The 23,449-nt window shown below is 50.2% G+C and overlaps 1 long non-coding RNA gene across 1 annotated transcript; it reads left to right on the plus strand.

Moving 5' to 3' along the window:
• The first annotated feature begins 1,128 nt into the window (after nt 1-1,128).
• LOC113602975 (uncharacterized) lies at nt 1,129-16,988 on the plus strand. The gene is made up of 4 exons (XR_008296927.1): nt 1,129-9,170; nt 10,462-10,554; nt 13,712-13,878; nt 16,351-16,988. It is a non-coding gene; the product is annotated as an uncharacterized LOC113602975 (long non-coding RNA).
• Nucleotides 16,989-23,449: the final 6,461 nt, after the last annotated feature.

The following is a 23,449-nucleotide window of genomic DNA, read 5'->3' on the forward strand; positions in this document are numbered from 1 at the left end:
GCCTCAAAGTCTCTATGAAGCCAGGGCTGTGGTCTCAACGGAGACTGAACAGGGTGATATTTTACTCCCAAGCTCACTGATATGGGCAATATCAGAATATCAGAATATCAGAATTCAGTTTGAACTGAGAGCCTATTTCAATCTTTTGACCAGGAAACGTATATCTTTCTCTCCTATATAGGGGTCTCATAGGGTAGCCCCTAAGTTAAGTATTTGATCTCCCCATTTCCAGGGTTCATGGAGAGACAGAGGGAGCAAATGAGGACAGAAAGCAGAGAGTTAGACACACACACAGAGAGACAGAGAGAGTAGAGATACAGAAAGAAGGGAGGAGAGAGAAAGGGCAGGAGGGAGACAGCGGAGTAGAGAGACAGGAGAGAGAGATGGAACAAACACAGGACAAAGTAAGAAGAAAGTGACAGAATTTTTGTCATGAAGTCTTGAAACTGATCTCCCATCACTCCAACTGGGTTTCACTGGTTAGAAGGCAGTCACTAACAGTGTAGTGGTTTTACAAGGAATGAAATTTCTTGACTGGACATGCATCACTGTCTGCATCCCCTGGGAAAGTCCAGGAGAGTATGTTGAGCAGGCATACCCCAGAAGCGAGAACAGTGGCCATTTCCAAAATGGCTGTAAGTGATGAACGTCCAGCCTCACTCATTATTAGAAAAGTGAACATAGGACAATGGATTTGTCCACCAAACCAGCAAAAACATTTCACCAAACTCCTGAAACTAGACCCCTTTTTGGGCATTAGAGCTAAGGGCACTTATGTTTCAGTAGTGAGAGGGACCTCAACTCTTTTACTGGAGGGTGATTGTTGCCATGATTTCAGTTGCCATCAGCTTTGATTATGGTGAGAGGTTCTGCTTTTAGAAACCAAAGACAGTGATTAGAAATTTGCACAAAGAATTCATGTAGGAATTTGTGATCTGTGCTTGACTCTAAGAGCCTTCAATGGGACACCTCTTTCTCGGACAGAGAGGATCCATTTCCCCTGGAAGCAGGACCATGATACAACCATTTAAAATGATGGTGTCAGACAGAATGTCTCACACCATTGTCAAAACACTTTAATGGACCATGACCTAGTAAGTGATCTGTTAAGACTTTCTTTTTTCTTTTTTTAATTTAAATGTTAGTTAGGAGGTGCCTAAATTGCTCAGTTGGATAAGCATCCGACTTCAGCTCAGGTCATGATCTCACAGTTTGTGGGTTCGAGCCCCAAATTGGGCTCTGTGCTGACAGCTCAGAGCCTGGATCCTGCTTCTGATTCTGTGTATCTCTCTCTCTCTCTCTCTCTCTCTCTTTCTCTCTCTCTCTGTGCCCCTCTCCCACTCATATTCTGTCTCTCTCTCTCTCTCTCTCTCTCAAAAATAAATACACATTTAAAAATTTTTCTTAAACAAAAAAAAGTTAGTTAACATGTTTTCAGAAGTAGAATTCAGTGATTCATTACTTACATATAACACCCAGTGCTCATCACAAGTGCCCTCCTTGATAACCATCACTCATCTAGCTTATTTCTCACCCACCTCTGTCCATCAATCTGCAGTTTGTTCTCTATCATTAAGTGTCTCCCTTTCTTCTCCTCCCCACCTTCCCATATGTTAAATTCCACGTATGAGTGAAATCATATGATATTTGTCTTTCTCAGATGACTCATTTCGCTTAGCATAATACATTCTAGTTTCATCCACGTGTTGCAAATGGCAAGACTCCATGCTTTTTGATGGCTGAGTAATATTCTCATCAAGATAAAAAGCATTTGCACAGTGAAGGAAACAATCAACAAAACTCAAAGCAGCCTGCAGAATGGGAGAAAATATTTGCAAGCGACATATCTGATAAAGGGTTAGGATCCAAAATCTAGACACGACTTATCAAACTCAACACCCAAAATTCAAACAGCCCAGTTATGAAATGGGCAGAAGATATGAATAGACACTTTTCCAAAGAAAACAGACACATGGAAAGATGCTCAACATCACTCATCATTAGGAAATGCAAAGCAAAACCATGATGAGATTCCACCTCACACCTGTTAGAATGGCTAAAATTAACAACAGAAAAGACATCAGTTGTTGGTGAGGATATGGAGAAAGGGGAACACTCTTGCGCTGCAGGTTGGAATGCAAACTCGTGCAGCCACTTAGGTATGGTTTATTTAAGGAAAATGTTAGAGAGTATTCCTTCTATGGTTACTTGTTGTTCTCATTTCTGTGTACTATTTAGGGCACTGTCATCAGGTGAAGATTATTCTTTATGATGATTAGAGTAAAAAAGGTTGACAACCAATATAAATGGATATTTAAAGATATGGACTTGAATTTACCCTGTTAAAATGAAAACAATACAATAACAAAAACAAACAAAAACAAAAACAGTTTACTCAACCAAATAACCTAATTCACATTGAGATTCCACTCTGAAAATAATGTTCATATGTAGAAAAATAACCTAGGCTGTGATTGCCTTCGAATGCCAGGATTTTTATTTTCTTCCTTATCCTTATTTTATCTTTCTAAATAGCACATCAAGCTACTGGAAAATGTAACATGGTTTGTAAGCTGCTTAGAGTTTGGATTCAGGATCCACAAGATAGTGTGTGCCAAGGTTAGGCAAGGACCTTAGGCAAGGACCATCTCCTCCTGCAGTTCCATCCTGGTTATGGAAATGTTGTGGTGAAATGCTGGCTTCCAGGCTGAGATATTCCCTGTTGTCCACCTGGACAAATCTATTCTTTTCTCAGACCTCGATGGCAGGTCCACTTAGGGTCATAGTCCAGGCTAGGATTAGGAAAAGGACCCAGGAGGCACTGGGAGTTGAACTACCAGCAGCAGAGTGGTCTCCAAGGTGGGCTGGGTTGAGGGCGCATGGTCTGATACCAGTCAGGCTTAAGGTTTGAATTCCAGAGCCACAGGATTGTGTGGACCAGGGTTAGACAAAGTCTTGGGATCCCCTCCAGCAGCTCTATTCCAGCCATTGAAATGTCATGGCAATATTCTGGCTTCCACACTGAGATATTCCCCATTGGCCACTGGGACAACATCTATTCTTTTCCCAAACCTCCATGTGGGCCCCCGTAGGACCAGAGCACTGCCAAATGTTCAGGTTAGGTCCCAGGAGGCACCAGGGCCTAAAAGCTAAGTAGTGCAGTGGTCTCCCCAGAACACTGAGTTGAAGGCACATGGTAGGGTACGGGTCAGGCTTAATCTTTGGGTTCCAGGGCAGGTCTTATCCATGGCAAAGCTAAGATTTGCCTTCATGATGCCCTGTGAGCAGTTCCTTCCCTGCTTTGGAAATTGCATAGCGATTTTCCAAATCCCATGTTGAATATTCTTGCACTGTTTGTGGACCCCAAAACTGTTCTGCTCTTAGACCAAGGAATTGTACCCCCATCATGAAAGAACATTGGCTAGTGTTATGGTTAGGTCCTGGAAGTTTTCAGGTACAGAACCATACTAGTCCAGTGATCTCCCAGAAGGGCATATTTGAGTGCGACTATTAGTGTGCTGGACAGGCACAGGATTTGGGTGCAGTGGATGGCCCCATTATGTGTTCCACGCTTAGCACTTTGCCCCACTTTCAGGCTTTAGAAAACCCATGGTCAACTCCAGTGTTACTCGGAGTATTTCAACACCCATCATGTGGTCCAAATCTGTTCTTTTGGTAAAAGGTGGGCCCTCTTAGAAGCAGAGCCATGGCTAAGGTTAAGGATGGCTCCCTGGAAGTGCCAGAGACACAAACAACAACAATGTGGTCATCTGCCTTGAAGGCTGAGTTGAGGGTGCATGGTTGGGTACATGTCAACTTTTGGGTTTAAATACAGGAGCCAGAAGATTTGTGGGCCAAAGTTATGTAAGGTCTCGGCATCATCTCATGCAGATCCACCCCTCCTTTGAAAATGTCATGGTGAAATTCTGACTTTCACCCTGAGATATTCCCCATTGGTCATTGAACCTAAATCTGTTCTTTTTGCACATGTCCATGTTGGGCTCCCTTATGGCCAGAGCCTTGGCTGGGATTATCATAAGGTCCCTGGAGGCTCCAGGGGCTGAAACCCCAACAGCACAGGGTTCTCCCTGGGGACTGTGGTGAGGGCGCATGTCAGGGTGTGAGTCAGGTTTTGCCTTTGTGTTCAAGGACCAGCCCAAGGTATGCGTCAAGCTTAGCTTTGGCCTCAGGATCCCCCTTGGGAATCTCCATCCCTGTTTTGCAAATGGTCTGATGAGTTTACAAGTTCCATGCTGAATAATCTTGCACTGGTTATGGGCACCAAATCTATTTTCTATTCTCAGACCTACAGATTGGTCCCCCATAGGGAAAGAGCCTTGGCTAGGGTCAGGGTTAGGTCCAGGAAACTTCAGGGACAGAACCTACACCAATACAGGGATTTCCCAGGAGGGGTGAGTAAGTGCACCTGTTAGGGTGCGTAACAATAATAGGCTTTGGGTGCAGTGAACAGCCAATTGTGTGTTCCAGGCTTAGATTTAGGCACTGGATCCCCTTTGAAGCTCCATTCAGGGCCTGGAAATCCCAAGGTCAAATTCAGCATACCTCACTCAATATTTCAGCACCCATCATGAGTCCCAAGTCTGTTCTTTTTTCAGACCTAGGACGTGATCCCTCTCAGAAGCAGAGACATGGCTAGGGTTAGGGTTCGCTCACAGGAAGTGCTAGGGGCACAACCACCAACAGTGCCTTGAATTTGCTGGAGGGCTGAGTTGAGTGCTCAAGGGAGGCTGTGGGTCAGGCTTACTCTTCGGGTTCAAGGGCCAGCCTATGATGTGGGCCAAGCTCAGGTCGGGCTTCAGGATCCCCCTTGTGCAGCTCCATCCTTCCTTTGGATGTGACATGGTGATTTCACAACATCCATGCTGAATAATCTGCATCTGTTATGGGCCCCATATCCATTCCTTTCAGACCTGCAAATTTGGCCCCCATAAGGAAAGATCCTTGGCTAGGGTCAGGGTTAGGTCCCAGGAGGTTTCAGGGACAGAACTCATACCAGTGCACAGATCTCCCTGGAAGGCTGAATTGACCATGCCTGATAGAGTGCGGGAGAGGCATGAGGATTGGGTGCATTGGACAGCCAATTTTGGATGCCAGGCTCAGCATTTTTTGTAAACATAACCCAATTCTTGTCCTTAATGAAGAACTCTTGCCTTAGGTATATCAAGTTTAATGACATTGTTTATTATCCATCAAGATCTTCTCAGGGTCTATACAAATTCAGTCTTTCAGAGTACTATCTCTGGCTTGGAGATGTCCAATGTGGATCAGCCCTTGTGACTGTGGGACAGGTTGAGCCAAATGAACCCTGACCTGCTGGTTTCAGGACTACTTAGACATGTAGAGCCATAGGGCCTTGGCAGTGGTCCACCCGAGACCAGTTTGTTTGGAGGCTGGACCAGACAGTATTAGAAGGGAGCTGGCCTCCTTGCTGCACCTAGGGGACATGAAGAAACACATCTCCATGCCATATTGGTTTCACTCCCATTGTGGAAATATTGAATGCCCTTTGGTCATGGCTGTAGCCATTCCATCACCCTTACTGTGTCTCTGACTCTGCCTTCATTCATGCTTAGGAGCCATGGAGCTAGCACACACTCAGTGGGCTCCTAGGGATGGATGTTGTGTTCTCACTGTCCCGTGCTCAGTGACAGCCATCAGCATCATATATACCAAATGAGAATAGCCCTCCTATTCCTGAGCTTGGTGCTTGGCTGTTTGTAGCAAGGGGTGGGAGGAGTGTAGACAGCTTGACCCATTGCTCTGCCTGATTGAGGTTTCTTCCCCCTGAAAGGCAGACAGTTCACACAAGAGCAGTAGCTGGTGAGCTGGTGAGCTCCAGAAGCTGGTGAGCCCAGAAACTGCCCTTGACAGGAAGTGGGCACCAGTGCCTCTCTCCACACTTTGGAGCCACATCTGGGGCACCTCCCAGCTAAAACACTGTCAGAGCTCACTCCAGTCAATGATGGAGAAAGCAAGAAAGGCAGACCAAGTCCCAGGGCTCTCTAGGTCCTTCTGAAGGAAGAAGTCAGGCCTGGTGCCAACACAGCTCCCAAATGGAGATTCTAGGGAGCATATTTCCCTAAGACCTCTGTGTTTCTTCTTCTTCCCACAGCCATGTTACCAGAGCTCTTGCTGGGCACTCACTTTTCCATAGAATTCCCCTTCCAATCTTTGAAGAGTTCTGGTTTTCCTTATTCGACTTCACACATCTTTGCTCCTTCTCTAAAAACAAGGTTCTTCCCACAATCCGTTCAGAGTCAATGTCTCCAGGTCCTATCCTCTGCCTTCCACCTGGGAGTCTGGTCCAGTCCTTGTGACTGGTGGAGAGATTTTGCCACAGGGCTCCTATTCAAAAGCCTTGTGACTGGCTTTCAGAAGGATACAGCCATTCAGGGCATTTTTAGCGGCCAAGCAAAGGATGTTTCATATGTAGGCTGGGCCAGAGGTCTGGCCAGGGAGCTGGTATCTTTCTGGGCTGAGGGCAAATGAAACAAGACATCTTCTTTCCAAGTGTATCCCCATTCCCACTGGAAGTGTTGAGCTTTGGCTCTCCTTGCATTTCCTTTTCCTTTCTGTATTTTGATAATTTTTTCTCCCTTAGGAGCCATGGGGCCATGACTCACTCAGCTGGCACTACTGGGTAGGCTGCAAACTCCCACTATGCTCCTGTGCTAAGTGAGAGCTATCAGGCTTTGTTCTACCAAAGGAAAGAAAGCCTTTACTCCCTTGGTGCTTGGTGGTTGGCCTGCTGTGCTATGTAAGGTAAAGGGGAGCCAGCTTGCCTGACTGACCTGGACGATTGAGTTTTCTTCATTCTGAGAAGCAGAAAGTTAGCACATGGGCAACATGAATGGGAGGGGGTCAGCACTAGAAGAGCCCTTGCCAGGATGGAGGGAACCAAATCCTTGTTCCAGAATCCTGAGCAAGAGCCAGCAGAACCCAACAGCTACAGCTCAAACGCTGCTGCCTCGCTCAACTGATTGAAAAAGGGGAAGGGATACCCAAAGCCATAATTCGCTGGTTCCTATGGAAAAAAAATGCAGGCTTCTTGCTGACAGGGCTCCCAGATGTAGTCCTTCAGAGGCTTCTTTTGTCCTAAGCCCACAGGCATTTCTTATTCTGGATATAACTTGGTTGAGAGGAGACTGCACTGGGTACTTCATTCTCAACATTCTCCAAATCTCATGCGTGATGAAGAACTCTCGCAGTCTGTGTCTCCATCTCCACCACTTAACCCTTTTTGTGAAGAAACATTCTGCATATAATTTATTCAGAGCCAGTTTCTTAGAGCAATGTCCTCTTGTTTCAGCTTGGGAATTTGGTGGTATCTTTGTGATGTTGATATAGGTATTGCTTTGGGTCCTTCTTAATTTCATTTTATAATTACGTGGCCACCCCCAAACCTAAGGTGTGTAAAGATGCCCACGGAGAATCCTTGAGGGTAGTTTAAGCCAGTGTTTAGGGGAGGATCCTGCATCCTGGGTGGGACAAGAGGAAGGGATGTTAGAGATACTCCTTCCTCAATTAGACCTGTGCCCATTTGAATGGAGAACTTTGGCCTTGTAGTCATTCCTCTCCCATTGCTGCTTTTCTAACTTGCTCTCTGTTCACACAGAAAGACAACGTGGCTGTCTATACCCAGCCATGTTCCAAGGATTGGAAGTCAGTTTCAGTCAGTTCCTGAGCCAGTGGAGGACTCTCAGAGTCTGATGTCTCAGAGAACAACTGACCCTCATGTCCTCAAACTCTTCTTGCTTAGCGGGCTATTATAGGAATAGTGAATAACTGCTCTTCTTTTGAATCAAGGGATTCCCTGGAATCCTTTCAGAGCCAGTGTCTCAGAGTCATATCTTTTCCTATTAAGCAGGGAGTCTGGAACAATTTTGGTGAGTGTGCAATAGGTTTGGTCACAGGGGCTTTGGGAGTTGTGTTTCAGAATTTGTAGACATCGCCAGGCCTAGAGCATTTGCAGGTGCCCACTGGAAAATGCTTGTGCGTAGGCTAAGCCAGAGGTTTTAGGAAGGGAACCATCCTACTATCTGCATCAAGACTTAATTAAGAAAGATATCTCCTTTGCAGATGGATGCTATTATCTTTGGAGATGAAGAACTTTGGCACTGCTTGTACTCATACACATCCCATTGCTGATTTTCTAGCTAGGTCTCAGTTCACGTTCCAGGACCATAGGGCTGTTATTAACACAGCCATGACTATATGAATGGTGCCAGTTCCCAGTCAGTTTCTGTAAATTGAAGGTTCTCTGGGTCTAATATCTAAGAGGAAACCTGGCCCTTCTGTCCCTGAGCACATGGTGTTGCTTAGCTGGCTAGTGTATGCACAAGCATCACTATCCAGTTGCCCTCCCTCCCCTCACTAATATAGATCCATTCATTTTGAAGAACAGGCAGTTTTCATGTGGGCATGATGCTCAAGATCTGATCACCACATAAAGTCCCCTTGGATGCAATCCTGTACCATGTACTGCTTCCAAACACTTACCCATCGGCTGGGAGTACATCCCTGCTACAGCTGTATCACCACTGCCCCTATGTCCTGATGGCAAGGATAGAGCACATAAGTAGAACCAGGTCTTTCCCTCTGATTCTGAAAAACAAAATCGGAAGGCTTCTTGATGACAGGGCTTTCAGGTGGAACTTATACATGGCACTGTTGGCCAAATCCTGCTGGTGTTTCTCTTTCCTGAGTCAGTCAGTGAACTGGGGAAGACTGTGCTAGTCACATAACTTCCTATATTATCTCATTCTTATCTCTGATGCAGACTTCTTGGATTCCCTCTATGTATTTTCACCCCTTTGCTCTATTTTAGTGCTGAGCCCATGCTGGGGTCCATTCCATGTGATTGTCTTACTGTCATATCCTGGGCTCTCCACTGGGGTTCTGGTACATTTATTGTGACTGTGGCATATGTTGTCCCAAAGGGCCCCAGGGTCTTTACAGGATAGACTTCCCTATATGCTTGTTCATCTCTGCATGAGTCTCAAACTCAGGTTTCTGGCCAAGTAGGCCTATGTTTTTCTTTTTGTTTTGCCATGAACAGATCCTCAGAGCCTCTTGGGTTTTGAAACATCTTGAAAAGACAAGAATAACTATAAAATGGGAAGTTGTTACAGTATCTGAATGATGCTCAGGTCAGTATCTATTTATTTTAAACCAGTGCAACCTTAGTAATATGGGAATAGACAAAGCAACCCTGTTCTACTTCGTTCCTCTGCATTTCTCCAGGCATACTGCACACTGGCCAGCATCTTGACTAAGTATCTCCTCACATAGTTTATTCCTGGTCCTCTTACACATCACAACATGCATATCCACTTCATGTGAGGGTAAACATGTGAAAGCACTTTAATCCTCCAAATGTGGGCTGGGAGAGGTGAACTGGTAAGGAGGCAAACACTAAGTGTTGCTCTAATGGGTTCCACCCTATCTGCCAGGCCCTGCCTTCTGCCACTGTCCTTGGGGCTGTTGTGGAACTAGTCCTGCCAGCCAGAACTATCACTGTTGTTACTGTTGAGTATGTTGAAGGAGGACAGTACTGCATAGGCCAATGCCATGGCTGTCACACCATGACCACAGAGTGGCTTTGCTGGGCCACTGAGGCTGCTATGGAACTGCCTGATGCACAGGGTTGTTCATGCCTTGGCACCTGACCCAGAAACCTCAATGTGGTGGTGACCTGCACCCACCACTGATGCCTGTGGTCCTGCTGACCCCTCTGTGCCCCCAGATGGAAGGTAAATCCAAGTCTGAATAAGTGCAAGTGCTGCCATTAGCAGTGGCTGGGCTGCCTTGCTTGCTTGCCAGTGGAAGTGGGCTGCCCACTTCCAACATGCACAGGCTTGTGTGAAAATCTATGCCTGGGCGCCAGTTGAGTTAGTGACAGCTCCAACACTCCTAAGTCTAAACAGGTACATAGTTAGACATAGAACCATGGGAAGCAAGTGTCCATTATGAGGGCCAATATTTCCAATGGGAATGGGAACAATCTGGAAAGGGGATGTGTAACTTCATGTCCCCTCAGCCAAGAAAGGAGGCCAGCTCCCTTCCCAGTCCTCTGGCCTAGTCGAAGTGCAAATGTTCCAACCTGGGCTCTTCCATTTCCCTAGACATCTGAATGCCTGAATGGTTTTGACACCAACTTCCCAGGGGCCCTGTTACCAAACCTATTACACAGTCACAAGGATGGGACTAGGATCCCCAACTGAACACCAATTTGCCAGGCTACGTTTACTCGGACTTGTGCAGGGATGACTCGTTCTTGCACTGCTGCAGGATATGTTAACGTTTCCTCAGCACAGCCTTGTCACACCCTCCCCTGGTGGAGCCCAGAACCCAGTTGTCGCACCTGGATTTTTTTTCTATGGAGTCATTGCTCATGTCATTCCCATTTTTGTTTCGTGTTCTTTCCATCTTCCTGGCTAGACCTTGAACTCCTAGAGGGAAGATGTGGCTGCCTTACCAGCACTGGCACTATGTGAATGCTCAGATGCTCATTCCCAGTGGCTGACTGAAGAGGTAAGGGGATCCATCCCACCATTTAGCAGCTCAGTCATCGTAGCCTAATTTACCTGGGTCATTTTTCAGTACTTATTTTATCGTATATTTGTTCACTCCAGTATAGTCATAATTTTGGGCGTGAAATCACACTCCAAGATCAAGAGTCTCATGCCCTACTGACTGAAAGAACTAATTTTCATGACTGTAGACTGATTTCTAAGTTATCTTGCAGGTTAACATTTTGTACGTGTATTAGGTTATGCTGAATTACAAGAGAACGTGCCACATTTCAAAAGCATGTCCCCATAGATTTCCTCACATGACGGTGCTGGGTGTGTGTTTAGATTGGAGACTAAAGTCCTTCATGTGGTCATTGAGGACCCCAGAGTTCCTCCATTTTGTCCCTTCTCCCTCCCAAGGATATCAGGTACTTGCACAACCAGCAGCACAAGGGGCGATAAAGGGGAAAGAGAACAAGGAAATGCACCTGGGAGCATGTTGTCAGCCTGGTCTAGAGTGCCTAAAATATCCACCTTTTCACTCATTCCTTGTTTTAAAGGCAAGGAAGTTTTAAGTAATGATCTGTGCGAAACTATGTCCCACAAAACATAGAAAATGCATCCCTACATATGCACCAGAAAACATACAAAGGTAATTCCTGAGCTGAAGGAAAATTTTCTCCCTCCGGGACACATTGTATGAAGGAAATAAGAAGAGTAAACATCTATGTGTGTGTTTGTGTGTGATTTCTACATATTAATGAATATGACGTTTTATCACTATCTCTGAATATCTTTGAGAAGTGAAGGATCATTGACTTTTAAATAGAAGAATTAGTAAAACAATAGGTTAAAAATCATGATTTGTGAGCTTACAGACATATAGTATTAAGATATATGAGAGTATCGGGGCGCCAGGGTGGCTCCGTGGGTTGAGCGTCCGCCTTCGTCTCAGAACATGATCTCACGGCTCGTGGGTTCGAGCCCCGCATCGGGCTCTGTGCTGACAGCCTGTTTCCGATTCTATGTCTCCCTCTCTCTCTGCCCCTTCCCCACTCACGCTTTGTCTCCCTCTGTCTCAAAAATACATAACCATTCAAAAACATTTAAAGAAATTACATTAAGATCTATGCCAGTAGGAATTAAACGACTGGTGGTTGAGAAATCAATGAAGTGCCTCTTAAGATTGATTGTTTTCAAGTACGAAAACTCTCATAAACCACATGACTGCAAGTAGTATAGTGTAAATATTGAAACTGCAGCCCAGTTAGCCAGTTAAATGGAAAGAATTCCACATATCTGTGTTCACTTACACTTCAGCACCCCACTCTTTCTTTCTGGTGAGGTCATGATCTCTCGGTAGTGAGAATGCTGAGAGAGGAAGTTGGAAGGAGCCCCCTTGTGTCTGGGTGCTGGTGACATGGAGGGAGCTATTGTGGGCCTCCATGTTTTCCTAGGTGTCCCCGGTCCAGGAATATTACAGCCCTCCCTAATTCCCCTGCACAAACCGGGCTAGGAGAGGAAGTTCTGGCTGCCGCAACTTCCTGTGAGATGTGGCCTGAGATCTCGACAGAGTTGACCTAAGATCTCATGAGATTTGCCCCTCAAACTCATGACATCTGTCAACAGGACAGAGTTGGCCGTTTGCTCTGAGATTAGAAGAAACACAGAGTGCCCTCAAGGTTCCACAGCCCGGGAGAATCAACGAGGGCTTATTGTGTGTTCAGGGGAGCCAGGTGCTGTGCACTTTCCTTTCCCCCACACCTCCTCACCTCCTGTTTCAATCCCGTCTAGCTTCACAGAAAGCAAGGGCCACCAGGCCAAGTCTTGCCTATTTTAGTGGTGGTTGTTACCCCGGCTGCTCTTGGAACGCTGGATGAGTTGGAAAGGATGAGCCAGAGACCTCATATCCTTTGGGTGGTGGCCTTGGGTTGTTTGTGGGACCCTGGGTGTTGGTAGCAGTCCACAAAGCAGGAGTGTCCCAACCCTGCCTATTTACACTGCACAAAGGTGACTACACTAAGGAGTTGTTGTGCCTGCCCCCTTCTGGCTGGATTTGGCCTGACATCTCGTGAGATTTGGCCTGGGGATCTCACAAGATTTGTCAACGGAGCAGAGGTGGCTGCATCTTTTCGAGTCATGACAGACACAGACTGCGCTAAGTGTCCATGGCCTAGGACAGCGCTCAGGGATACTTTTTCTGTGTTCACACGAGTCCATTTCTGGGCACTGTGCTTCACCCCACTCCTCCTCCTCTGCTGTGTCTTGTGCCTCTAGTTTACTGGGAATAACGGGTCAATCTGGTCCAGCAGCCCCTGTTTCTGTGGCCAGGTGTTTCACCCACCACATCTAGGGTGCTGAGACAGACAGGAAATACGAACACGACCCCTCGTGTCTTGATGCTGGTGACATGGCAGGGTCTACTGTGGGACCACAGGTTTTCCAAGGTGTCCCCAACCCAGGCAGAGCACAAGTCGACTTCTTTATCCTGCACAAAAGAGGTTAGGCTACCTAGTTGCCGCTCCTGCCAAGTTCCCAGGAGGTTGGAAAAGATCTTGCCAAATTTAGCCATGGATCTCATGAGATCTGCCCCGAGATCACGGGAGAGTTGTCAACAGGGACAAGGTGGCTGTGTTCTCTGGCGGCAAGACAGACACAGAATGCCCTCAAGTTCCTGCACCCTGGGAGGTGCAATGGCAGGCTGCCTGTGTGTTCAGAAGAGGCGGCTCCTGTGCACTTTGTTTCTTTCTGCACCTCCTGACCTCCTGTTTGCATCACCTCTCATTTAGCATGAACAATATGCAGTCCAGCTGTTACAGCACATACTCGGCACCCAGGAAGAGCCAAGCCACACTCATTCAGGCAATGAGAAAACACTGTTTATGGGGCAACGTTGCCGGCCCAGTGGAGTTCCCTCCAAAGGCTGAGCCCCGCACCTCGGCCTTTGCCTCCTTTTCTGGCGGTGATGTCAGGGGATTGAGAGACAAAAGAAAAATGGGAGGGGATACTTATCAGTGGTGCTCCATGGGTAGCTGGTGGAGGCAGGAGGCAAAGAAGATCACAGAAGCTATCAGAAAGCATGGGGAGTATCCAGCCTCAGTCATCAGGCTGGCCCCTTTTATCTTTTTTTTTTTTTCCCTAGGTTTTCTTCTCACAGTCATTCTTTCCTATTTCAGTAGTCCGTGTTACAGCCACTGCTCCTAGAATGCTGAGAGGCTTGGGGAGTACTGGTGAGACACCTCGGGACACTTTGGTGGTGGTGCCTGGAGACATTTGTGGAAGTCCGGGAGTTCCTAGGTGTCCCCAATCCATGAATGTCCCTGTCCTGCACAAACCAGACTAGGTGAGTGAGTTCCCACTCCTGCTGAGTTCCTGTGAGATTTGTCCCAAGATCTCCTGAGAGGTGCAGTTAGATCTCACATGATCTGGCCTTATATCTCATGAGAATTGTCCCTAGATCACGGGAATCTTGTGACCAGGGGACTGTGGCTTCGTTTTACAGACTCAGGATAGACACAGACTATGCTCAAATGTCCAACGTCTGGGACAGCTCTCAGGTAGCCTCTTAGTGTGATCACAGAAGCCACTTTCTGTGCACGTTGTTTCTCCCTTCCCCTCCTGCCGTCAGGTTTCTGTGTCCTGTAGTTCGGTGTGACAAATGGGCCTCCAGTCCATTTGTTCTTACTTCATTGGTCCGTGTTTAGCTGTAGTGTACCTTAAGGCTGGGAGCGGCAGAAAGTACGAGCGAGGCCATTCGTGTGAATTGCTTCCGGTGTCTGTTGGCTTTTGTACACCCCTGGATGTCGCAGCAGTCCCCATGCAGAAATGGCCCAGCCCTGGCGGTGTGCCTTGCAGGTACAGCCAAGACCAGGAAGTTCTTCCTGCTGCCAATTTCCTGTGAGATGTGACTCAAGATCTGGTGAGCTTTGGACACACGTGTTCTGAGATATGACCTTAGATCTCAGGAGATTTTCCCTTCATCAAGCGCTAGTGGTCACCAGGGAAGAGTGGCTGTGAATTCAGGGGCAGGACGACACAGACTGCCCTGAAATGTCCAAAGCCTGGGAAAGTTCTCAGGGACTCAGTTCGTGTGCTCATGGCCAGTTCCTATGTGCGTTGTCTCTGCATACTCCTCCTACATTCTGGTTTGTGTCCCCTGTATTTGTGTGTGGAAAATGGGCTGTCTGGTTCATCCCTTCCTATGTCTTGGTCTGCATCTCACCCTCCTGCACCTAGGACACTGAAAGGCTGGGGGTATGAGCCAGGCACCTGATGTGGAAGTCCTGGTGGCATCTTTGAGCTTTGGCGCAACCACAGTTGTTCTTAGCGGTCCTCAATCCAGGAATGTCCCAGACCTGCCAGCATACCCTGTGTGCATCAGGCAAGGCTAGGAGTTCCTGTTTCTGCTGACCTGGTAGGATAAGCTGCTGAGGCCGATGCAGCTTATGGCTGAACTGCCAGAATCTTTGTCCCTTTCATAGGCTTCACGGGGTAGTGCATCTTCGTGAGATCTGCGAGATCATTTTGCTGTCCATTTGTGTGGTATTTGTGGTGTACTCTCCTATGATCCTGTTGCCAAAGATTGATTCTAGAGCTGCTTTCGTTAAGTGGGCTGGGTTGTTGGTACACTACTAAGAAAGAATGAGTTCAGCGGTAAGTATATTTTGTCATGAAGCCTTTGGCTTGCCTCCTATGTCTTCCCATTATGTCTTACTTGAACATTCAGGACACTCTGTTCTATAGGCGTGATCTGACTGGCTCTATCAGAACCCTCCGGTGGACCTTGTCATATGCAGATAAGATAAGCCAAGAGAGTCACATTGAGTTTTCAGTGGCATTAAAATCTTTTGACAAGGGCTCCTGGTAACCCACAAATCCTCACAACAGTTGTGGAGATGTGTAATGTAATGTATATATTTTTCAAACTGTAAATGGGGTACCTAGGTGGTTCAGTCCGTTGAGTGTTTGACCTTGGCTCAGGTGGTGATCTTGCGGTTTGTGTGTTGGAGCAACCGAGTTGGGTACAGTGCTGGGCCTGGAGCATGCTTCAGAGTCTGTGTCTCCCCCTCTCTCTGCCCCTCCCCTGTTCATGCTCTGTCCATCTGTCTGTCTCTCTCAAAAATAAAACGTTAAAAAAAAACCCTGAAATTGAGGTCAGTGTATTTATTGTACTTCTATTTCACATTAGCATTCTTTATCTCATCTAGTTAAACTTGTCAACATCTGTTTGGGTGGTGTCTAAGTCCATTTGGGTTGCTCTAACAAAATCGAACACAGAAATTTCTTTCTTATGGCTCTGAGGGCCAGGAAGTCTAAGATCAAGGCCCCAGCATGGTTGAGTCCTATGAGGGCCATCTTCTTGATTCATAGCCAAACAACTTAGGGCTGTGTCCTCACTTGGTAGAAGGAACAAGGGGTCTCTGTGGCGTCTCTTTTACAAGAGCACTAATCCCATTCATGAGGACCTCATGATATAATCAACTTCCAGAGGCCCACCCGCTAATACCATCACATCAGGCATCAGGATTCCAACATATGGATTTTGAGGGGACATGAACATATGGATGTTAGCAGATGATGACATGACCATGTGTTGTAGAATCTCCACTTTGTGTGCCTTGGCTGGGAGTCTTTGAGGAAATTACTGAGGCTCTCATTGACTCAGTTGATTCACTTGTAAAAGGAGAAGTGCCTTAGTGTTGTGGGAGGCCATGGGAAAGTCCCCCACTTGAACCTTAACTCTTTGTGTTGGCTGGATCAACAGATTGTGAACTTGTCTCTAGGCAGGCCCTCTGGCATCTTTATTTCTTAACAGATGCACAGTGGCTCGGGGATGAAGACTTGGCAGTCTAGTCAGCGACTAACCTGGATGCTGCAGGTTCCTAAAGTACCACATGATCTCTGCTTGTTTCCCTCCTCTCTTCCTTTGCCATTTGAACTCCCACCATACGTGAAGAGGCTCAGGTGATTGATGTCTGAGAACAGGATGCTGACTGTTCCCTCAGGTAAGAGTTAAGTGCCAGACCTGGGCAAACCATTTTGAGTACCTCCTAGCTCATGTATTTTAATTGCCTCTTTGTGGAGTGTGAACCTCTTCGACCTTAACCTAGAGGACCTTGGTGCAGAAAAGCTTAGCAGATGGAGGGGAAAATGGAAACAGGAGTTGGATATAGATGTTAGCCTCAGGGGAAAGAATGTGGTTTGAGTTGGGAAATGAGGAGGTGGGAAAAGGGAAGGTGCAGATATATATCCGGTGGCCCTCCTGCCATCTCACTCCCTCTCTCTCCATAGTAAAGAAACATGAACAAATATTAACAGAACGTTCCCCAGGGCAGGTGCTGGTCCTGGTCACAGCCATTCATTCGCTTTGTAATTGACTCAACGGTGTTACTTTAGCATTATTGAGTATTTGAGTATTATTATTTGAGGAGCACAGGGTTCATGTACAGCCACCTCCCTGGGAAACCAGCTTTGCAAAAGCTTCCTGGGTCTCCTTGGGGTGACAGGGAGGTCTCCACCTGGGAGGAGACCTGCCAGTCCCTTTCCCCTGCCTGGTCTACTGGAGCCCTCTGCTGGCTCGGGCTACCAGGCTGGCCAGCAGGCGGTCAGAGCAGCTGTTGGCGCACGCCGAGGTGCAACTGGTCAAACCTGGCGCCCAGGGAGCTGTGCCCCCCTGCGGGGGTAAGGGGGATGGGCGGCTTGGATCCTGGGCCCAAGCATGTGTACGGGAGCGACGCGCACGATGCGCAGCATGCGCGTGGGCCAGGGCCAGAGCCGGTGAGGGAACACAGCTGAGGCGCAGCTGGTGCTGTGAGTTGGCTCCCAGCCGCCTGCCGCCCCAAGCCCCCAAGTGTCTGGGCCAGCCAGGGACTGAAGCCCACCTCAGCCCCCGACCGGGGACATGCTGCTGCCTGGCGCCTGCGAGCCGGTAGCCATGGCTTTGGCGGTAGGGGTAGCGGTAGTGCTCTGCTCGCGGGAGCGCTGGCGGGAGCGCAGGCGGGGCCCCGCGTGGAGAAGACTGGGAGCCATGAGCCTCCAGCCTCGGAGGGTGGCGGCCCTGCTGCTCCTGCTGCTCCTGGAGCCAGAGGCCAGGGCGCGGGACGCGCTTCCCGGGCGCCTCGGTCTTTGGCCGCGCTGGTGGAGTGCCAGCACTGGCTGGGGCAGAGCGCCATGCGATGCCCCCCGGCGCCCTTGAAAGACCATCCGGGAGAAGCCTAAAGGTGGAGCAGCTGAGACCCACAGCCTCCCTCCAGGACCTGCCTCAGTCGCGGTGCTGCCAAGGTAGGGACCCTAGCGACAAGGTCGCACGTGGCCTTCCCCTCTGCCCCTCTCTGTCTTCCCCTGCCATGAGAACCCTCCCCCCGCCCTGGGGCTCCGGGCTTCTTCTTGGGCTCCTTTGCGGCTGCGGTCTGGAGGCCTCAGGAGTGGGCTTTCTGGGTTGGACCCCGGTTCCCTGGAGGAGGAGGGCCCCAGATCGAGTAGGGGGTTAGGCTCAGGCGGTGGGGAGTGGCTCAGGTCGAGACGGGGTGGGGGGGGCGCCCTGAGTGCCCATGGAGGTCTGACTGGCTTGGTGGTTGGCGGGTGCAGGTGGGAACGAACGAAGGGACGAAGAAAGGAAGGAAGGAAGGAAGGAAGGAAGGAAGGAAGGAAGGAAGGAAGGAAAGCGTGGCCCTGCGGCTGTGGGAAAGCGTCAAGACAGGGCCAGGGAAGTGGCAGCCATGAGCAGGAGGAATCATTCCTGCCTGTGAAAATGAAGCACAAGGGACCTGAGTTTCCAGAGAAACATTCCGGGCAGAGTCGGGGTGGTGGGCCTGAGTTGCTGGAGGCCAGCAGGGGACGGGGTTGAAGGGCTTGAGAGTGGAAGCAGCAGGTGAACACAGGCCATCTGCCTCCCCCACTCCACACCTGCTCTCCTGCCCTGCCCAGCCCCGCCGCGCCCCTGGTGGCAGAGTTGCACCCTCTGATGGGGAGGGGGAGATCTCACCCCGCTTGTGGCGAAAGGGGGTCCTCTATCGTGGGAGTCAATGGGACTAGGGGGTAGGAGTCTGGATTCGGGCAAGTGCAACTCCCTGTTGAGCTCTTCATTTCTGAAGGCAATGGGCATTCCATCAATGAACTGGGAGCCAGGGAGCCAGGAATAAGTGGCGCTTCTGTGTTTTAGAGGGTGGTCCAGACTCTTTCCTACTTGGAGATGTGTGCTGAAGAGACCTGGGTGTTGTGGATGGAGTCCAAAGTCATCTGTTTGGGACACGTTGGGTGGGAACGTCTTCTTCGCACTCTGGCGAGGAAGGTGGATGGAAAAGCTCCTTGTCCAAGGCAGACTGGTGGGTTTTGTTCTTCCTGTCCGTGGGGCGTGGTGCTTCCCGTTTCCGTGGAGCGCCTCCTGTCTTGCATTGGTTCCGTGTTTCGAGAGTTTCAGTCCTTGGCAATCGCATCTCCTCCGGGACTCACCAGGCAGCACGAGGGAGAAGTGACTCGGAGCCCACCGGGTCCCTAGAAACCAGTGCGTGTGTACGGGAGCAGGCAGTGCTCCTCTCTCAGCCTCCTTGGGAAATGAGGTCTTGAGCAAACGGTCTTTCATTGCAGGGGTTGTACCTCTCCCCGGTTGTTGGGGGGAGTGTGTGCGCGTGAGTGTGGTGCTGTGGCCCGTGTGGAGTCCGGACCGCGTCAGGGACCCAGTTCTTTGCAAGGAATGCGTTTTGTTGCATGGGAACATCTCATTTCACTAGAGAGTTCCAATCCTGTCTCAAAGGCTGAAAACATCCTGAAGGCAGCACTTTGACCTCACTGAAAGCAAAGGCCTAAGAGCAGAGGCTTTCGCACACGTCATAGCGAGCCGACTGGTGCTTTATGTTTTCAGTAAGATGGTGTGGTGTAGGCCACGTGGAGCAGCTCAGGCTCCTAAGCGTCTGTTTGGTCCCCGAGGGGTGAGTTGTGTCTCTCCGGAATGAAGGAGATTACGGTGACCTTGAGTACCATTACCTTCACGATTACCGTGATGATTCTGCCTAAGTCATCGCATGGATATGGATCCATGAGCTCGCCATGTGAGAGGTTTCCTTGGGAAAATAGTGGCCGTGCGTGTCCTCGAAACTTGGTTGTGGTCCGAACACCTTTGATGCTTTGCAAGACCTGAAGCGGCTCCACGGGTGTGCAGTCCCTGTTGCCATATAGGTGAGGAGGCAGAGTCTGTTGACCTGAAGCCCGTGCAAGTATCCAGGGAGATGTGCGAGGGCCTCTCCCTGAGGCACTGGGTTCCCAGCCGGCAGCACCCAGAATCAGGCAGGGAGGTTTTCTTGATGCCAGCGGGAAGTCCTGAGGAGGGAGGGGGAGCCGGACCCCGTCGGGGGAAGGAAGGGATCCCTCCCCTGCCTCACCATCCCCAGCAGTTGCCTAGGTGCTGGCCAGGAGGGAGGGGACTGCCTATGCGTGTGTGTTTTCCTTGGTCTTACCCCACCTTGGTAGAGGGCTTAGCCTGTTCCAGGCACTGTTCTGAGCACTCGAGAGATCTCTGCTGACGACACAGAGTACCTCGGCAAGGACTCTCGTCCCCGTTCGTATTTCCAAGGGAAGATGTGAAAGAATGTGTGCCGGGGGTCACTGCTGGGAAGCGGGAGGACTCGAGGCATGAAGCCAGGCAGTCGGGCTCCACACGAGCGTGCTGCACCGCTGGCTTTCCCACTGCTGCCTGTCGAGAGGCAGGGAAAGCATTTGCACCTAGCGTGCCTGTCCTGCGAGCAGAGGTGGCCTTGGAGACGTGCGTGTGCCCTCAAACGGGGAATCCAGCAACATAGGCTCTAGGGCCTGAGTCACGCTCTCTGCGGGGAACCCTATCATTGCACATCCAGCCTGAGACACTTTGGAGAGTGACAGGCGGGGCTCTTAGGGAGGGTGGCGGCACAGCGGGGGGCGTGGGTCAGCGGGACCTTCCTAGGACCCCCGCCCCCGCCGGTGCTGTGCTCCCCCTGAAACCCAGGCAGGGCTGGAAGGAGGAAGAGGCTGTTGATGGCACCATCCCTTCCGCAGGGAGGCTTCTTGGGAGCTGGGGACTGAGGTGACCTTTGCGAGTTCCCCCTGTGAATTGCAGGAGAAGCGGCCGAGGGCCCTCATTTCCTGCGGTCCACACTCCCCGTCGCCCTGTGTGCCGGTTGCCAGTGTCGCGGGCGCCCAGGTGGTGAACGTGGTCCCCGAGTAGGGAACCCCAAGGCCGTTTCTGCGTCCTCAAATGCTAACGTTCTCTGCTTGTGTCCCGCGCCCTGGCTGGTCCCAGACCCTGAGCACAGGGCCTGCAGGAAGGGTGAAGGGTGCGAAGCCGTCCCCTGGTAGGTAGCTGCGGTGAGGTCGTTCCCGGTGGCCTGTGCTCCGCTGCGGGGCACCTTGGAACCCAAAGCCACGACGTTTCCAATGGGACCAAGTGCGCTGCAAGGGGAACCTGGGGAGTCATCAGGCCCTAAGGGTAGGCAGGCATGACCTGTATCCGTGGGCCTTTTGATCAGAGCGCCCTCTTCGCTAGAGATCGTCAGGGCAGCCTCTTTGGAAGACAGAGGGCAGGTTGTGGACAGTTGTATAGCATCCTTCCTGGTGGTATGTGGTGTAAGGGCTCTGACCTTGCGGAAATGGGCGGGGATGGATAGAGTGGACTCCTGAATGGAACCTTCCCCGGGCGCCTGGGTGGTTCAGTGGGTTGAGCTTCCGACTTGGGCTCAGGTCACGCCCTCGCGGTTCCTGAGTTCCAGCCCTGCGCTGGGCTCTGTGCCCACAGCTCAAGCCCTGGAGCCTGTGTTCAGATTCTGTGTGTGTCTCTCTCTGCTTCTCTGCCCCTCCCCCACTGGCGGTCACTGGCTTGCCGGCTTGCTGTCTGGCTCCCTGTGTCTCCAGAGTGAAGAAACATGAACAAATAGGAAATAGAACGTTCCCCAGGGCAGGTGCTGGCCACGGGCACAGCCGTCCATTCGCTGTAGTAATGAACTCGACGGTGTTCCTTTAGTGTTCTCATTTGAGGTTCTTTGTTTCTTTCATTCATTCTGAGAGACAGAGAGAGAGTGGACGCATGCACGTGTGCCTGTGAGCAGGGATAGGGCAGACAGGGAGGGAGAGAGAGAGGAGGGCCAGCGGGCTCCGCATCGTTGGCGCCCATCTGGAGGTGGGGCTCCTTGTGGAGGCTCAGCCTCGCAAACTGTTGAGACCGTGACGTGAGCCGAGATCCAGAGCCACATGCTTTTGTTTCTTTTTTCATGTTCACCTCTGAGAGAAAGAAAGCGAGAGAGACAGAGAGAGCACAAGCGAGGGAGGGGCAGGGAGAGAGAGAGGAAACCCAGAAGGGAATCAGGTTCCAGGCTCTGAGCTGTCAGCACGGAGCACTAGGCGTGACTCAGCTCTGGAACCCTGAGAGCCTGACGTGACCCGAAGTCGGACCATCACCCAGCTGAGTCATCCAGGCGCCCCACAGAGTTTTCAGTGTGTATTTTCAAAAGAAAAAACAGCTACGTGTATATATAGATCTAGCTACCTGTGTGTCCATACGGATACCTGTGTACACACACATACATGTCTACGTGTACGTACACGTATTCGTGTACGTGTACATATACGTACATGCATACACACCCGCGCGCGCGGGCACACACACACACACGCACACACACACACACACACACACACACACACCCCATGTAAACTGAGCCAAAGGGTCTTCTCAGTGGAGACGCAGAGCCAGGAGGGAGGCATCAGCACAATGTTCAAAATGAAAGGGAAACGTCATTCTCGTATGTATCAGTACGTGCCATGACAGGGAGACACACGTGAGGGTTCTGGTAGGATAGGAGCTGCTCCCACGGAGAATGCAGGCAAATGGTCCCTATGGAGCCAATGGAACCCTAGTGCACTTGTGGTATGAGACTGATAAAGAGGCCGAAAACTGGTGACCTTTCTAATGCTAGCCGACGTCATTTGCATTTGTATGGCATGGGATCATTGACGTTGCCCCTGGGGGGAGAAAGGTTTTGCATCTCTATTCTCCTAGGTTTGTGGCTTAGTTTTCTCTTCCCTTGTGCACTTGCAAGCGTCCTGACAGGTCCTGATGGTACACAGTAAGTCCAAGTCCCCAGAGTCCAGAGTCCCTTGGTGGGGCTCGTGGGATGGTGTCCTTCCCATGACCATGAAGTCCACAGACCAGTCTTGTGCTTTTGCTGTAAGTCCTGTTTCTACCAGGTCCAGTCTGGGGGTGCCTCTTTGCAAGTCCTCAGGTGAGGACACGTGATGAAGGCTGCCCATTGGGACTGGCCTTCGATGATCCATATGTCCGTGACTCCCTGCTCTCCTTCCCGGGCTGCGTAGGTTCGTGCCCTTGATGCTCCTATCGTAGAAAGCCTTGACTGCTTGGTCTCTCTACTCCTCCTCACCCTGGACGGTAGTCCTGTGGCTCCCCTTGAATCCTCAGGCATACGTTTCCTTGCCCACCTCTGCACACTGGCCCTCCAGAGCAGGGTCTGGTACGCCTTGCACGTTCAGTCGATGCTTGCTGCACAATCGCATGGGTGATGGCCTCTCTCTCTCTCTCTGTCTGTCTCTCTGTCTGTCTCTCTGTCTCTCACCAAAAGAATGAAACGTTGAAAAGCAATTGAAACCCAAGACAAGAAAAATGGCACGGAGGAGTTGGGATCTGAGGCACACTGTGAAGAAAACACGGGGGTTGGGAGGTAGTGGAGGTGGACAGGCGGTTCCACAGAGTTGAAGGACGTGCCACAGTCAGCGGTGGCAGGGTGGACTTGAGGGTGGGACCGCTGGTGGTGCAGTCCAGGTAGGGCCATGGGAAGGGCATGCAGAGCTGAAAAGCACCGGCCTTTCAAGGAGAAGGGAGGCGGAAGGAGTCTCGTGTGCCCAGTGTGTCTCCCTGTCCCTTAGGGCTGCCCTTG

The sequence above is a fragment of the Acinonyx jubatus genome, chromosome A2 (assembly GCF_027475565.1).
Source record: "Acinonyx jubatus isolate Ajub_Pintada_27869175 chromosome A2, VMU_Ajub_asm_v1.0, whole genome shotgun sequence".
Taxonomy (NCBI): domain Eukaryota; kingdom Metazoa; phylum Chordata; class Mammalia; order Carnivora; family Felidae; genus Acinonyx; species Acinonyx jubatus.